The following is a 15,717-nucleotide window of genomic DNA, read 5'->3' on the forward strand; positions in this document are numbered from 1 at the left end:
CACACCTCTGCTGCCCGTGTGCCCCTGGAACCAATTTTAAAGTGCCTACAGCCTAATTTTGTTATGTTAGGCCTACTACGCCTGTCTGCGGTCCCTCCTTCCAATACTCCTCCACTGACCACACCACTGCTGCATAGAGCATCCTTTTTTTAATAGTAGGCGTACAAAGTCTGTCTGCGGTCCACTATTGAAATTGTCCTCCACTGACCAGAGCAATGCTGCCTGTGTACCCCTGTAGCCTTTTCTAAACTGCATTGAGCCACATTTTTGGTTTAAGGCCTACTACCTGTGTCTGTCTGCGCCACTCAATACAGCTGTCCTCCTTTGAAAAAAGCTGAGCGTCAATAGTCTTGTTTTCAGCCTCTAGGAATTTGAAAACTGCATTGGGGCTACTACTTCATAGTAACATAGTAACATAGTAACATAGTTAGTAAGGCCGAAAAAAGACATTTGTCCATCCAGTTCAGCCTATATTCCATCATAATAAATCCCCAGATCTACGTCCTTCTACAGAACCTAATAATTGTATGATACAATATTGTTCTGCTCCAGGAAGACATCCAGGCCTCTCTTGAACCCCTCGACTGAGTTCGCCATCACCACCTCCTCAGGCAAGCAATTCCAGATTCTTACTGCCCTAACAGTAAAGAATCCTCTTCTATGTTGGTGGAAAAACCTTCTCTCCTCCAGACGCAAAGAATGCCCCCTTGTGCCCGTCACCTTCCTTGGTATAAACAGATCCTCAGCGAGATATTTGTATTGTCCCCTTATATACTTATACATGGTTATTAGATCGCCCCTCAGTCGTCTTTTTTCTAGACTAAATAATCCTAATTTCGCTAATCTATCTGGGTATTGTAGTTCTCCCATCCCCTTTATTAATTTTGTTGCCCTCCTTTGTACTCTCTCTAGTTCCATTATATCCTTCCTGAGCACCGGTGCCCAAAACTGGACACAGTACTCCATGTGCGGTCTAACTAGGGATTTGTACAGAGGCAGTATAATGCTCTCATCATGTGTATCCAGACCTCTTTTAATGCACCCCATGATCCTGTTTGCCTTGGCAGCTGCTGCCTGGCACTGGCTGCTCCAGGTAAGTTTATCGTTAACTAGGATCCCCAAGTCCTTCTCCCTGTCAGATTTACCCAGTGGTTTCCCATTCAGTGTGTAATGGTGATATTGATTCCTTCTTCCCATGTGTATAACCTTACATTTATCATTGTTAAACCTCATCTGCCACCTTTCAGCCCAAGTTTCCAACTTATCCAGATCCATCTGTAGCAGAATACTATCTTCTCTTGTATTAACTGCTTTACATAGTTTTGTATCATCTGCAAATATCGATATTTTACTGTGTAAACCTTCTACCAGATCATTAATGAATATGTTGAAGGGAACAGGTCCCAATACTGACCCCTGCGGTACCCCACTGGTCACAGCGACCCAGTTAGAGACTATACCATTTATAACCACCCTCTGCTTTCTATCACTAAGCCAGTTACTAACCCATTTACACACATTTTCCCCCAGACCAAGCATTCTCATTTTGTGTACCAACCTCTTGTGCGGCACGGTATCAAACGCTTTGGAAAAATCGAGATATACCACGTCCAATGACTCACCGTGGTCCAGCCTATAGCTTACCTCTTCATAAAAACTGATTAGATTGGTTTGACAGGAGCGATTTCTCATAAACCCATGCTGATATGGAGTTAAACAGTTATTCTCATTGAGATAATCTAGAATAACATCCCTCAGAAACCCTTGAAATATTTTACCAACAATAGAGGTTAGACTTACTGGCCTATAATTTCCAGGTTCACTTTTAGAGCCCTTTTTGAATATTGGCACCACATTTGCTATGCGCCAGTCCTGTGGAACAGACCCTGTCGCTATAGAGTCCCTAAAAATAAGAAATAATGGTTTATCTATTACATTACTTAGTTCTCTTAGTACTCGTGGGTGTATGCCATCCGGACCCGGAGATTTATCTATTTTGATCTTATTTAGCCGGTTTCGCACCTCTTCTTGGGTTAGATTGGTGACCCTTAATATAGGGTTGTCATTGTTTCTTGGGATTTCACCTAGCATTTCATTTTCCACCGTGAATACCGTGGAGAAGAAGGTGTTTAATATGTTAGCTTTTTCCTCGTCATCTACAACCATTCTTTCCTCACTATTTTTTAAGGGGCCTACATTTTCAGTTTTTATTCTTTTACTATTGATATAGTTGAAGAACAGTTCGGGATTAGTTTTACTCTCCTTAGAAATGTGCTTCTCTGTTTCCTTTTTGGCAGCTTTAATTAGTTTTTTAGATAAAGTATTTTTCTCCCTATAGTTTTTTAGAGCTTCAATGGTGCCATCCTGCTTTAGTAGTGCAAATGCTTTCTTTTTACTGTTAATTGCCTGTCTTACTTCTTTGTTTAGCCACATTGGGTTTTTCCTATTTCTAGTCCTTTTATTCCCACAAGGTATAAACCGCTTACAGTGCCTATTTAGGATGTTCTTAAACATTTCCCATTTATTATCTGTATTCTTATTTCTGAGGATATTGTCCCAGTCTACCAGATTAAGGGCATCTCTAAGCTGGTCAAACTTTGCCTTCCTAAAGTTCAGTGTTTTTGTGACTCCCTGACAAGTCCCCCTAGTGAAAGACAGGTGAAACTGTACAATATTGTGGTCGTTATTTCCTAGATGCCCAACCACCTGCAGATTTGTTATTCTGTCAGGTCTATTAGATAGTATTAGGTCTAAAAGTGCTGCTCCTCTGGTTGGATTCTGCACCAATTGTGAAAGATAATTTTTCTTGGTTATTAGCAGAAACCTGTTGCCTTTATGGGTTTCACAGGTTTCTGTTTCCCAGTTAATATCCGGGTAGTTAAAGTCCCCCATAACCAGGACCTCATTATGGGTTGCAGCTTCATCTATCTGCTTTAGAAGTAGACTTTCCATGGTTTCTGTTATATTTGGGGGTTTGTAACAGACCCCAATGAGAATTTTGTTACCATTTTTCCCTCCATGAATTTCGACCCATATGGACTCGACATCCTCATTTCCTTCGCTAATATCCTCCCTTAAAGTGGACTTAAGACAAGACTTTACATAGAGACAAACCCCTCCTCCTCTCCAATTTTTACGATCCTTTCTAAACAGACTGTAACCTTGTAAGTTAACTGCCCAGTTATAGCTTTCATCTAACCATGTCTCGGTTATTCCCACTATGTCAAAGTTACCTGTAGATATTTCTGCTTCTAGTTCTTCCATCTTGTTTGTCAGGCTTCTGGCGTTTGCGAGCATGCAGTTTAGAGGATTTTGTTTTGTTTCAATCTCCTCGCTGTGGATTGTTTTAGAAATGTTCTTACCTCCCTTCTGAGTATGTTTTCCTGGGTCTTCTTTGTTCAAGTCTAATGTTTTTCTTCCCGTCCCCTCTTCTTCTAGTTTAACGCCCTCCTGATGAGTGTAGCGAGTCTTCTGGCGAATGTGTGTTTCCCAGGTTTGTTGAGGTGTAGTCCGTCTCTGGCGAGGAGTCCATCGTACAAGTAATTCACACCGTGGTCCAGGAATCCGAATCCTTGTTGTCTGCACCATCGACTTAGCCAGTTGTTTGCATCAAGGATCCTGTTCCATCTCCTGGTGCCATGCCCGTCTACTGGAAGGATAGAAGAAAAAACTACCTGTGCATCCAGTTCCTTTACTTTCTTCCCCAACTCTTCAAAGTCCTTGCAGATTGTCGGTAGGTCCTTCCTTGCCGTGTCATTGGTGCCAACATGTATCAGAAGAAATGGGTGGACGTCCTTGGAGCTGAAGAGCTTTGGTATCCTATCGGTCACATCCTTGATCATCGCACCTGGAAGGCAGCATACTTCTCTTGCAGTTATGTCCGGTCTGCAGATGGCTGCTTCTGTGCCTCTCAGTAGTGAGTCTCCCACCACCACCACTCTTCGTTGCTTCTTGGCTGTACTTTTTGCTGTCACTTGTTGCTTTGTGCCCTTTTCTTTTTTGCTTGCTGGTATTGCTTCATCCTTAGGTGTGCCATCTTCATCCTCTACAAAGATTTGATATCGGTTCTTCAGTTGTGTGGTTGGTGATTTCTCCATGGTCTTCTTGCTTCTTTTGGTCACATGCTTCCACTCATCTGCTTTTGGAGGTTCTCTGACACTTTTTTCACCTTCTGTGACCAGTAGAGATGCTTCTGTTCTGTCTAGAAAGTCTTCATTCTCTTTGATGAGTTTCAAAGTTGCTATTCTTTCTTCCAGACCCCGCACCTTTTCTTCTAAAAGGGCCACTAGTCTACACTTCTGACAGGTGAAATTTGATTCTTCTTCTGGTCGATCTGTGAACATCTAGCACATGCTGCAGCTCACCATGTAGGTTGTCACATCTGCCATGTTGCTCCTAGATCCTGCTGACTTGCTGTGTGCTTTCCTTCTTGTGTAATCTACTCAGCCAAGCTCTCTTGCAATAATGTCCTACAGGCAAAAATCCTTACGGCGCGCGGTTTGGTGATGCTTTCCAAGCAGCTGGTCCCGGCTGTACCCAACGATCTTCTAGCTTAGGGAGACTTTTCGCTTTTCCCAGAAGGCACCTGGAATATGCAAATTAGCCTCCTCAAGCTTGAATCCCTGGTTGGTAGGGATTCTTCGGTAGGGCCTACTAACGGTGTCTGCCGCTCCAAGGTGTTCCCCAGGTTTCCTCGCCATTGCTTCGATCTTCTGACTCTCGTTTAGTAGTTGTTGAAAACAACACTGCAATAGGCCTACTAGTTGGGTTGGGGCCTTCTATCTGTGTCTGCCGCTCCTTGCTGTTCTCCTACAGTGAACAAAGCTGTGCCGCCGGTTTACTACTGTTGCCAATTTTGAACTGCATTTAGAATACTTACTGATTTGGGCCTACTCTCTGTGTCAGCCTCTCATTCCAGTTGTCCTCCACTGAACAAAACAATGCCCCCTGGTTAGTCCTGTTACCAATTTTGAACTGCATTTAGCCCACTTTATTCTTTGGGCCCATATCTGTTTCCCCCTCATCCTGCCCATTGCCCAGCCAGTGATAGATGAGTCTGCTGGTACATTGACCGATAATGCAACATTCCCCGTGCACGCTACACTGCAAGATTGTGACCCTGCTGAAAGTCAGGTCCCCCTTCCCGCATACCATACCACCTTACACGGGGACAAAGAGGAAGGTGCAGATGAAGGTGCAGGTTCCTTCATCAGGTGGGGGGAGGAATACTCGTTGGCGACGTCACTGGCACAGGGCCCCTCATAGTACGCAAAAGTGTTGCTGCCGGTGGGAGGCGCCCCGCCGTGTAAACACACCGCTGTACTTTGAGGGGCCCTGTGCCAGTGCCAATGCCAACGAGTGGGCCCCCCCTGCTTGCTCAGGATCACAGCACTTGCAAAGTTGAAATACTTACCTCTCCCTGCTCCACTGCCGTGACATGGTCCAGATTTACTGGGCACACTAATTACTTGAACCAGCCCTACCCCCCACAACTTTAGCCAAATGACCCCCAATTTCAAATGCCTTCCAATTATTATAAGCTAAATTACGATTGACAAGCTTCAGTAGCAAGAATGGATGTTTTTGCCAATACAATGGGCTCTGTACATGTTTTCCTGGCCTCTACTCACTGCCGACTATGCTCCCCCATTGACTTGCATTGGGTTTTGTGTTTCGGTCGATCCCCGACTTTTCGCGATAATCGGCCGATTCCACTCGACTCGACTTTTGAGATAGACGGGTTTCGCGAAACCCGGCTCGACTCTAAAAAGGTCAAGGTCACTCAACTCTAGTTACAACGTGCATGTTAGCTATTGCAGGGCGTAAATTTGTGTGGCTATCTTGCGTCAGGGTTGTATTATTGGCGTTCTAGTTGGCTTAGGTGTGAAAATATGTAATGAACTCAAACTCACAAGAAAGACATGGGTCCCATATGTCAAAGGGTAATGCCTAATTGGCCTATTATACACACCCATGAAGTAACTGGATATTAAATGTATACTCCAAACACTTATAATACTTTAGAAAAACGGAGTTCCATACGTAGAATATTAAAAATTGGTATACTTTATTACAAATATCAAAAGATTACATATAAATATAAATGGTCTGTTGTCATGTTTATAGTCTTTGTGATTAGGAATGTTGTCCATTGTAAAGGTGACGTAATAACATTACATGCACTTACATTTATAATAATTTATTATAACCCTAATGTGGCACACTGAGCACTTAAAAAAAACATTACATACACTTACATTAAAATATTACACACCTATGCCACTCTGAACACGTAATCAAAATATAAATCACCTGGTTAGCTTGGTAACACAAAATTGAGATTTCATAAATACAAATTAAGTGTTGTGTCTGTCATTGTCCATTAGAATGTTTTTTTAATTTCCTAAGTAACCCAAGTATGTTTCCATGAAAATGATAAATGGCACAGAATAATAATCTTTGGGTCTGAATTGGTCATTTGTGAAATTAATTAATTTGACTTATTTCATAGGGGAAGATAGTTCAATCTGCTTTCTATGTTCATTACATTGTTTGTTGAATATGTTAAAGGATATACCTTAAATCACAGGTTATACATTTGCCCAAAGAGGAGAGTGTTATTCATTTGGAAACATACTTGTTTTTGTTTTCTATCAATGTTAAATGTAAAAATAACCACACCACGCCATGACATCTATTGTCTTCTTATCTATATATATAAGAGGCATCGTGATTACTCGCTAATCCCGCCCCCTTCACAGTATCTCCGCCCCCCAGCACATCAAAACACACAATCCCTCTCCCCCACCCCATTACCACACACAATCCCGCCCCCCCACCACATCACCACACATAATCCCGCCCCCACCACATCACCACACATAATCCCACCCCCCACCACATTACCACACATAATCCTGCCCCCACCACATTACCACGCATAATCCTGCCCCCCCACATCACCACATATAATCCCACCTCCCACCACATTACCAAACATAATCCCGCCCTCCCACCACATTACCACATATAATCCCGCCCCCCACCACATTACCACACACAATCCCACCCCCACCACATCACCACACATAATCCTGACCCCCACCACATCACCGCATGTAATACCACCCCCCACCACATTACCATAGATAATCCCGCCCTCCTACCGCATTACCACACATAATCCCACCCCCCACCACATTACCACACATAATCCCGCCCCCCACCACATCACCACACAATCCCGCCTCCCACCACATTACCACACATAATCCCGCCCTCCCACCAAATTACCACACATAATCCCGCCCCCCACCACATTACCACACATAATCCCGCCCGCCACCACATCACCACACATAATCCTGCCCCCCACCACATCACCGCATATAATACCACCCCCCACCACATTACCACACATAATCCCGTCCTCCTACCATATTACCACACATAATCCCACCCCCCACCACATTACCACACATAATCCCGCCTTCCACCACATCACCACACAATCCCACCTCCCACCACATTACCACACATAATCCCGCCCTCCCACCAAATTACCACACATAATCCCGCCCCACCAGATTACACTCGCTAATCCTGCCCCCTGCAGAGTAGCTCCGCCACCACCACATTACCACACATAATCCCGACCCCCACCACATCACATAATCCGGCCCCCCCACCACATTTCCACAGATACTCCCGCACCCCACCACATTATACTGCATTCTCTAGTGGAGTAACAAGTTGTAAAGGTCTTTCATTTCAAATTGTACCTGGTAGAAGTCAAGGAAAGTTCTTTGAAAATGACTATAAATTTAATTGTGTTTACAGAGAAATTTTAACTTCATTTATGTTTCGTTATAAAATTTGTTTAGATGCTGAAATGAATAAAAAACGCACATCTTGCTGAATCCAGTTTGTTTTTGATTTTACACTGTGAATAAAATGTATTATTAGTATTTTTCAGATTTTTGTTGTCATTGTTTACTTTAGTTTAATCACTGGCAGCATTAATTTGATAGCAATGAGCGTGCCGAGCGTTAGCTGGCTGGAAACAGCTAGTAGACAAATAAGCTCACTGTCCATTGCCCTTCAGACAGTGATCTTTGTTTCCATCATTCCGATACTGCAATATCGTGTATCGGCCGATATTCGCTGTATCGGAGTTCTGATACTGAGTTCCGATAATTTTACAATATCGAATACTGGAATCGGAAGTTCCCATAATGCAATGAGCCAGTTTTATTCTATTCAGCCAATGAGGATCCTAAGAAGTGTGGGCACATCCTTTTAGGCATGTTAGCCATGTTTACTAATGGCATGGCTGTGATTGGCTGCTCAAATGATGTCATGATGCACTATAATGGAGTGTGGGCGGTGTTAAAGAAATGGTTAATCTTCATTTTGTTAAATATCAGAAAATAGCCGAGAAAAACAGAGTATTGCGTGAGGCTACTTTCACACTAGCGTTTTCTGCAATCCGTCACAATGCGTCATTTTGCAGAAAAAACGCATCCTGCAAAAGTGCTTGCAGGATGCGTTTTTCCCCATAGACTTGTATTGACGACGCATTTGCGACGGATTGCCACACGTCGCATCCGTCGAGCGACGGATGTGTCGTGCTTCTGCGGACCGTCGGGAGCAAAAAACGCTACAAACGCTGCAAAAAACTCCGCCCCACCTCCCCGCACCTTACAATGGGGCAGCGGATGCGCCGGAGAAATGCATCCGCTGCCTCCATTGTGCAATGCGCTAAACGCAAGCGTCGAAATCTTCCGACGCTAGTGTGAAAGAAGCCTGAGATGCTATCATCTGTCTCTCCTTGTGGACAGTTTCCCGGACATACCACATAGTAGTGGTCAGAATTTCTCAGAATCGCCAATTCTATGTCTGTTTTTCCAGAATGTTCAGCCAAAATCTAATAAAACCGCAGATATGCACAACAACTCCCCACATTCTTTCACCTCATCCATCTTGTATGTTTTTGACAACTTATTGTATAAGACATTCATTTGTGCCAATTTATTACGTAACTCTACATTTCCTTTTGATCTTGGGCCTTTATAAGCCCAGCTCTAAAAATAAAGATGGGAGACTATTTGGACAGACAACGAGCGTGTGTCTCTCTGATTATTGCTTCATTGTATAGGTACCTTATAAACAGAACACCTGAGTAGGTTGGAAATCCCTTCTCTAACAACTTGGAGGCCTTCAGCGGGATAAAATAATTTCTCCTTCGACTTTCATCTTAGACTGAACAATTGACTGCCTCCATCCTGAACAGAAAACCAAATCCCGGGTAAGTGAGTAGATTTATTACTCACACAGTTTTCTCTCCGAGAAAGGAGGCTTTCTGGAGTGAGTCTTTGGGGATTTCTAACGGGAAAGCCCTCAGGTAAAAGACAGTATCTGTTATTTGTTTTGTTGTCTCTTGCTTGTCTTTGTCTGTTTTGTTTGTTGTTTGTTTGAGTGCTGTTAACAATTGTTTTTGTTTCATTATGAAGTACGATGATTTTCCATCATTTGTTTTGTCTGTATCTTTAATAAGGGTTTCTGTTTGTCTGTTTGTAATGATAGTCAATGTTTGTTGATACTGTAAATATTGTAATTACAGTGTCTTGATCCTGCTCTGCTATATTTGTCCTATGATTGTTCTATATTTCTTTCCTTCTTTATCACTCTTATTCTGCTTTTGGTTAGTTAATTATATTAGTTGAGTTTATTGGTGCCTTGTCAGTTGTTAATTGATAAGTAGTACTGATAGAGCTGTGCTGAACTGTTCTGATTACACTGTGTTTCTGATATATTGCTGAATCTATGTGGGGTACGGAGCAGCGCTCATGCTGTATGGAGACTAAATGATGTGTGCTTAGTGTATAAATAGCCTTCTCATTAAAAGCAGGGAGTAAGATAAAACTCTCCGGTTAGTTGCTTCTTGAAAAAACTTACAGGAAGGTCCCGGGAGGGAGTTTGTAGTGAAGTGGGAAAGAGCACGTGAAGCCAATCTATGTGAACATAAATGCTAATTTTTGTATACAACCCCGTACTCAGATAGGAAATGAATTAGAGGATATAGTGAACCAAGTAAGAGATTCCACAAATAGATGTGATTTATGTTTTTGTCCATTGGCACTAGAGCATTTTGATAAAATGTGAGGAGCGAGAAAGTACTAAGAAATGTGTGTATGGATGTAATTGAAAAATCAGACAAATGCTTCCCATGAGTGCACCACATGCTGTGAAAGTGTCTATGTTGAGTTCACCAGTTTAGGCGCAGAGAATACTCTTGTCATATAGTAACTCATCCTCATGGATTGATGAGAAGCTGGGTAGATATATTAGACTCTAGATGGTATATGCCAAAGTGGAAAGATAATGTCACGGACAAATACTATCTTATTGAACCCGGAGTAGGTTCAGGAATAGACCTTGCATATTCAGAGTCTAGTGAGGACTCACATCCAGATGTATGAGGAGTATATAGCGCTTGTGGTTGGAACTGCGTTGTTCATAGTGATCTACTTTTTCAGGACAGTGTGCATCAGCATCAGGACAGAACAGTGAGTTGCGGTTCAGCTTATTGCTTTGGAAGCAGGATTGCTGGCTATCATAGTAGACCAGTGGGATCCAGCTTATACATAACAGGGCTGAAGATAGGGGTCGCTACCTTTGACAGCTGTTATGGGTGATAGATTAACCAGGTCAGGACAGATTACGGATCCGAGATATAAGATAAAGGACCTGGTGGAAAATAAAGCAGAGAAGGATACCGCTAATAATCCTAGAAAAGGCAGGAATGCCAAGGAAAGGATGTTTGGATGCTGAGAGATGGAAGCATTTATGTAAGAAGCATGCCACATGGACTGATAAATATGACTATGGGATGCAAGTTGCAGTATGGATCAGAACCTCTGAACGACATGATCTGTATTTTAATGCTGAGAAGGATGATGAGGATGGTAGTGATGAAGCACACTTGAGAAGCAGGATGTATGTAAAGAAATCTGCAGCTTCGTCCCCCGCAGGCACAGGCAGGCCCCCCCCCTTACTGAGTTCAGTGTCTGCGCAGCTCCCTATGCCCCTGTAACAGGGGACATGAGATCAGCCCAGTAAAGAGTGAGACTGCATGGGAAAAGGAGAAACCCAATGTGACTTCTGTGCTATGACAGGGGGGTGACACTGCAATAGCCCTCCCTGTAATAACACAGATCACTAGCAAACCACAGGAGATTGGAGAGGAAAACGCAAAGATAGATACCACTGATTAGTATACACCATGGAGCCGATCTGAGCAAGTTGCGAGTTGAGCGAATAGTTTCCCAGACCTGTATAGAAATCCCCTGGAGTTTTATAAAGCCATGAAGGGTACAGCTGATAGCTATGATGCTGCGTGGAATGATTTGGAACCATTATGCTGCATCTCTGATGGGGTGTCGCTAGCTGAGAAAATAAAAGCAGTTCAGGTGAATGCCATAAATGCCATAATACAGGAGATGCCAGCAGACAAGAAAACTAGGGAGTCGGGACAGCAATTTCTAGCCAGGTTACTTGTGGTGGCCAAAAAACAGACAGAGGACTTCACTTCAGGATTACCAGAAGTATTTCAGGGTTCAGAGGAGCCTATTGACAGATTTTATGCTCGATGTACAGCAGTGTTCACAGATCATGATTATGACCTGAAGAATTTAGGGAAGTTAGGTTTCTTAAAAATATGTTCCTGACAGGATTAAGAGAAGAGTGAGGCCAGAATGTATCTATGCTACACTCGATCAGTCCCTTCCCATGTTTAGGAGGATAGAGGACCAGATTTAAAAGTAGGAAAGGAAAGAAGCAGCAAAAGCCAACCCCTGTTATGGTGAATATACCTCTGGATGTATTTAATAATGCTGAGAAAACTGCGGTGCAGGGGACAGGTAGATATCACAGGGGAACAGGGGGAGAGAAGAAGAGGAAAGATGAGATTGTTCACCAGAGAAGAGTAAACAAAAATTGTGGTCCCCCACCGGATGGCTATCACTTTCTCACAATTATAATGCCTGATTGATACATGGGCGAGTCGTACTGATATAAGAACATGAATATGCCACAACGATTCATGACAGTGAAAACAGACCAGGGTGTAGGGACAGATGGGGCAGTCCATCCCTTGCATGAAACAGAACCCAAGAATGTGTGAATAGCTTGGACCACACACTTGTGCGCCCAATTGCTGGTCTCAAATAAATGTCCTAAGCTTGATAGGTGCTGATATCCTCAGTCCAAGGAATGCAGTTATTAATTGTTTGGAAGAAAAGTATTACTGTTACAGACCCATTGTCTGGAGCAACCCTCTCCACTATGATGTCGCTAATTTAGCTAGATGATGAAAAACTGAAAATTGACAAAGATGAGGACAATCAGCAAATGATCAAGCAAACAGCTGCAGTATGGGTAAAGGGTAAGAGAGATGTTGGTTTGTTAAGGATAACACAAGTATCCATCAAATTCAAGCCAGGTACTGTACCGGTGTGTATTAGACAATATCCCCTGAGCAGAGAGCAACCAGGTATGTCTAATTGAAAATAGATTCTTTTCTTAGGTCGCTGAATGGGTAAAAGGCCATAAGCTAAGCAATTGTGCCCACTTCCGTAAGTACACTGGAACATTCCTAGGGCTGATCAGCTACTGTAGAGAATGGATTCCCTCTGCATCATAAATCACGCACCCTCTATTTGATGTGTTGTCAATGTGAAACAAGGGTCAGCCATACCAACTGACCACAGAAGAAAAAGAGGGGTTTAGGGACCGGAAGGAAGCCATTCTCTCAGCCCCAGCACTAGGAATCCCAACTCCCAAGTTATGACCTCCCTTTCCGTTTGTACTGTCATAAATTCGGGGGGACATGTTATGGGTGTTCTGTTTTAACACAAATACTTGCCAATATGCAAGAGACACCAATCCCTAATGTAAATCTAGAGCTTTATGTAAATGGGTCACAGGGTTTTTTTTTTCAAAAAGACATAGTACCTCATAGAGGTTGTGCAATAGTTGATCAACATGAGGTGGTAAAAAGTGAAGCTATACCTTCTAGGATGTCTGCTCGGGAAGCTGAATCGAAAGCACTTGCTGAGGCATGTATAGTGGCAGAGCATTTACTGATAGTGCCACGCATTCGGCATTTTCCATGATTGCGGTCACATGTGGAAGAGCAGAAAGTTTATTGGTTCTTCTGGTAAACCCGTTAAAAAAGCAGAGTTGGTAGCTCAGCTTCTGAGAGCACTGGAACTGCCCAAGAGAGTTGCAATAATGAAAGTGCAGGCTCATAGTAAGGAGCGCACTAGAGAAGCTGAAGGAAATCACCGAGCTGACATTGCGGCAAGGGCTGCTGCGCTGCTACCTCTCCCCACAGAGATATACACTGTGCAGGTGTCCGGGGGGATGGACCTACAACTACTCCAGAGCCTGTAGATCAGGCGTCTGCAGTGGAAAAAGAAGGATGGCAAAGGAACTCAGGTGCGAAGGAAGAAGATGGACTGAGGAGAGCGGACAGTAAGTACTGCCTTCCTAGGGCACTGTTCCCCATGATGTGCGCTCTCTCTCATGGACTGGTGCATCAGTCTAAAGACACAGTGGTAAGTCAGGTAAAAGGTAATTGGGTGACCCCAGAATTCCATTGTGCTGCTGCTAGATTCGTATAGGGATGCGTAGTCTGTGTATGCCTAAATGTGGGAAAAGTGCACCGCCTGACCATTGTACCTGCTCCAGCTACCTCAAATTAATTTCATACAGCTTCTAGAGGTAGGCATCTATGAATATGTGTTGGTATGTATCGACTAGGTGACATTTTTTTTATAGTATAACTGATTATTTATTTGATGCTCTAAATGTTGAATCAGCCTACATGAAACAGCTTATAGTTATTATTAATCATCATTCTATAGTACATAATAATCTTACGGCCTCTGAAGGAGGCTTCTGTCAGGTGGTAGGACCTGCCTGTTGCCGCTATATAGATCCTTCCGGACTAATGAGAGTTACTCCTAATACAGAATAACTTGAAATGATAAAGGGAAGGGGTGAAAAAAGCTAATTCACTGGATGATTTACCCCTCCCTGAATGGCTCTTATGGATAAACCCTGTGAACCAGTTCAAAGGAATAGGTGGATGGATATCGGGTGTAATTCACGTCCTAATTCAAGCAGTTTTAGTGATACTAATCATTGCAGTGATGATTAAGTTATTTGTTATGCAATAAAGAAAATTCTCAGTTCTAATTGCAAATGTTTTCCAGGTAATAGCTAAAATCAGTACTGACTCTGAGATAAGGCAAACTCAAGTGATGACTACCCCAATAACTTCACTCCAACCTGAATGCATATTCTGCAACAAGCAAACTTCAGTAGACTTGGCGGATTGTATTTCAGAAGACCAAAGGTCTGATAGAAGACAAAGAGCCCACAGAGAACTTACAAAGACTCATTGACAATATGGACTCTATGAATTATACTAACAAACAAAAACTATATTCTATTTTCTAACACATATTTTAATATATAAATATAAATGTCTATATTTCTCTGTCTTAAAAATTTATCTATATCATCCCCTTATAATAATCCCTCGATAGAAATAGGGTTAGAAGGAACAGAAGGTCTGACCCACAAGTATAATTTGAATGGACAAACAGCATGTCGGTATCCCATGATATACACTGGATAAGCCATGTATTTCGTGAAGTAGGGTTATCTTGCAGGCCTGAGTAACGGGAAGGGATCAGCTAGGGCAAGGTAGATCAGATGATAAAAAGAGGGGAATTGTTAAAGAAATGGTTAATCTTCATTTTGCTAAATATCAGAATAACAACGTATTGTGCAAGTTGTTATGCAAGATGTTATCATCTGTCTCTCCTTGTAGACAGTTTCCCGGACATTCCACATAGAAGTGGTCAGAATTTCCCAAAATCCAGAATGTTCAGCCAAAATCTAATAAAACCGCAGATATGCACAACAACTCCCCGCATTCTTTCACCTCATCCATTTTATATCCCAGGATGTTTTTTTCAACTTATTGTATAAGACATTCATTTGTGCCAATTTATTATGTAACTCTACATTTCCTTTTTTTATCTTGGACCTTTATAAGCCCAGCCCTAAAAATAAAAGACCAGTGACTATTTGGACAGACAATGAGCGTGTGTCTCTCTGATTATTGCTTCATTGCGTAGGTACCTAATAGACAGAACACCTGACTAGGTTGGAAATCCCTTCTCTAACATCAGGCACAGCAGCATGTACGGGCTCATGCATGCCAGGCTGCCCAGAAGCAATGACAAACTGTCCTCAGTGGGAGGTGAACGGACTGTGTTCACTCTATCCTCCTTGCCATGCTCCATTGATGCCTGTGAATTGCTTTGAGTGCCAAGCTAGTGTGAACATGGTTCCTCCTCCGCCTCCAAAACTGTCCTCTGGTTAGGTAGTTGTGTACCTGGCTGCTGTTAGTAGAAGAACCCACTGTCCAAGCCATTTGTGGACAACTGGCCCAACAATGGTGTGACTGGTCCCTGATTCTCCTCCGCTTCCTCATGTGCCATAACCACATCCAACATTGTCCGAAGTGTTTTTTTCAAGGAGGCATACAAGTGGGATACTAACCCTTAGTTTCTTTACCATATGTAAGGTAGAGTTCCTTTTTTGGGCACACTTCTATAGTAGGTAATTCACACTCTGCTC

At 42.8% G+C, this 15,717-nt stretch overlaps 1 long non-coding RNA gene across 1 annotated transcript in view; it reads left to right on the forward strand.

Annotated features, from left to right (window-relative positions):
• Positions 1 to 15,174, forward strand: part of LOC138680965 (uncharacterized) — a 33,292-nt gene extending 18,118 nt beyond the window's left edge. The window contains exon 2 of the long non-coding RNA XR_011321860.1: positions 14,280 to 15,174. This is a non-coding gene — a long non-coding RNA (uncharacterized lncRNA). The remainder of the gene's footprint in view (positions 1 to 14,279) is intronic.
• Positions 15,175 to 15,717: the final 543 nt, after the last annotated feature.

This window comes from Ranitomeya imitator, chromosome 5, assembly GCF_032444005.1.
Source record: "Ranitomeya imitator isolate aRanImi1 chromosome 5, aRanImi1.pri, whole genome shotgun sequence".
In the NCBI taxonomy this organism is placed as follows: Eukaryota; Metazoa; Chordata; class Amphibia; order Anura; family Dendrobatidae; genus Ranitomeya; species Ranitomeya imitator.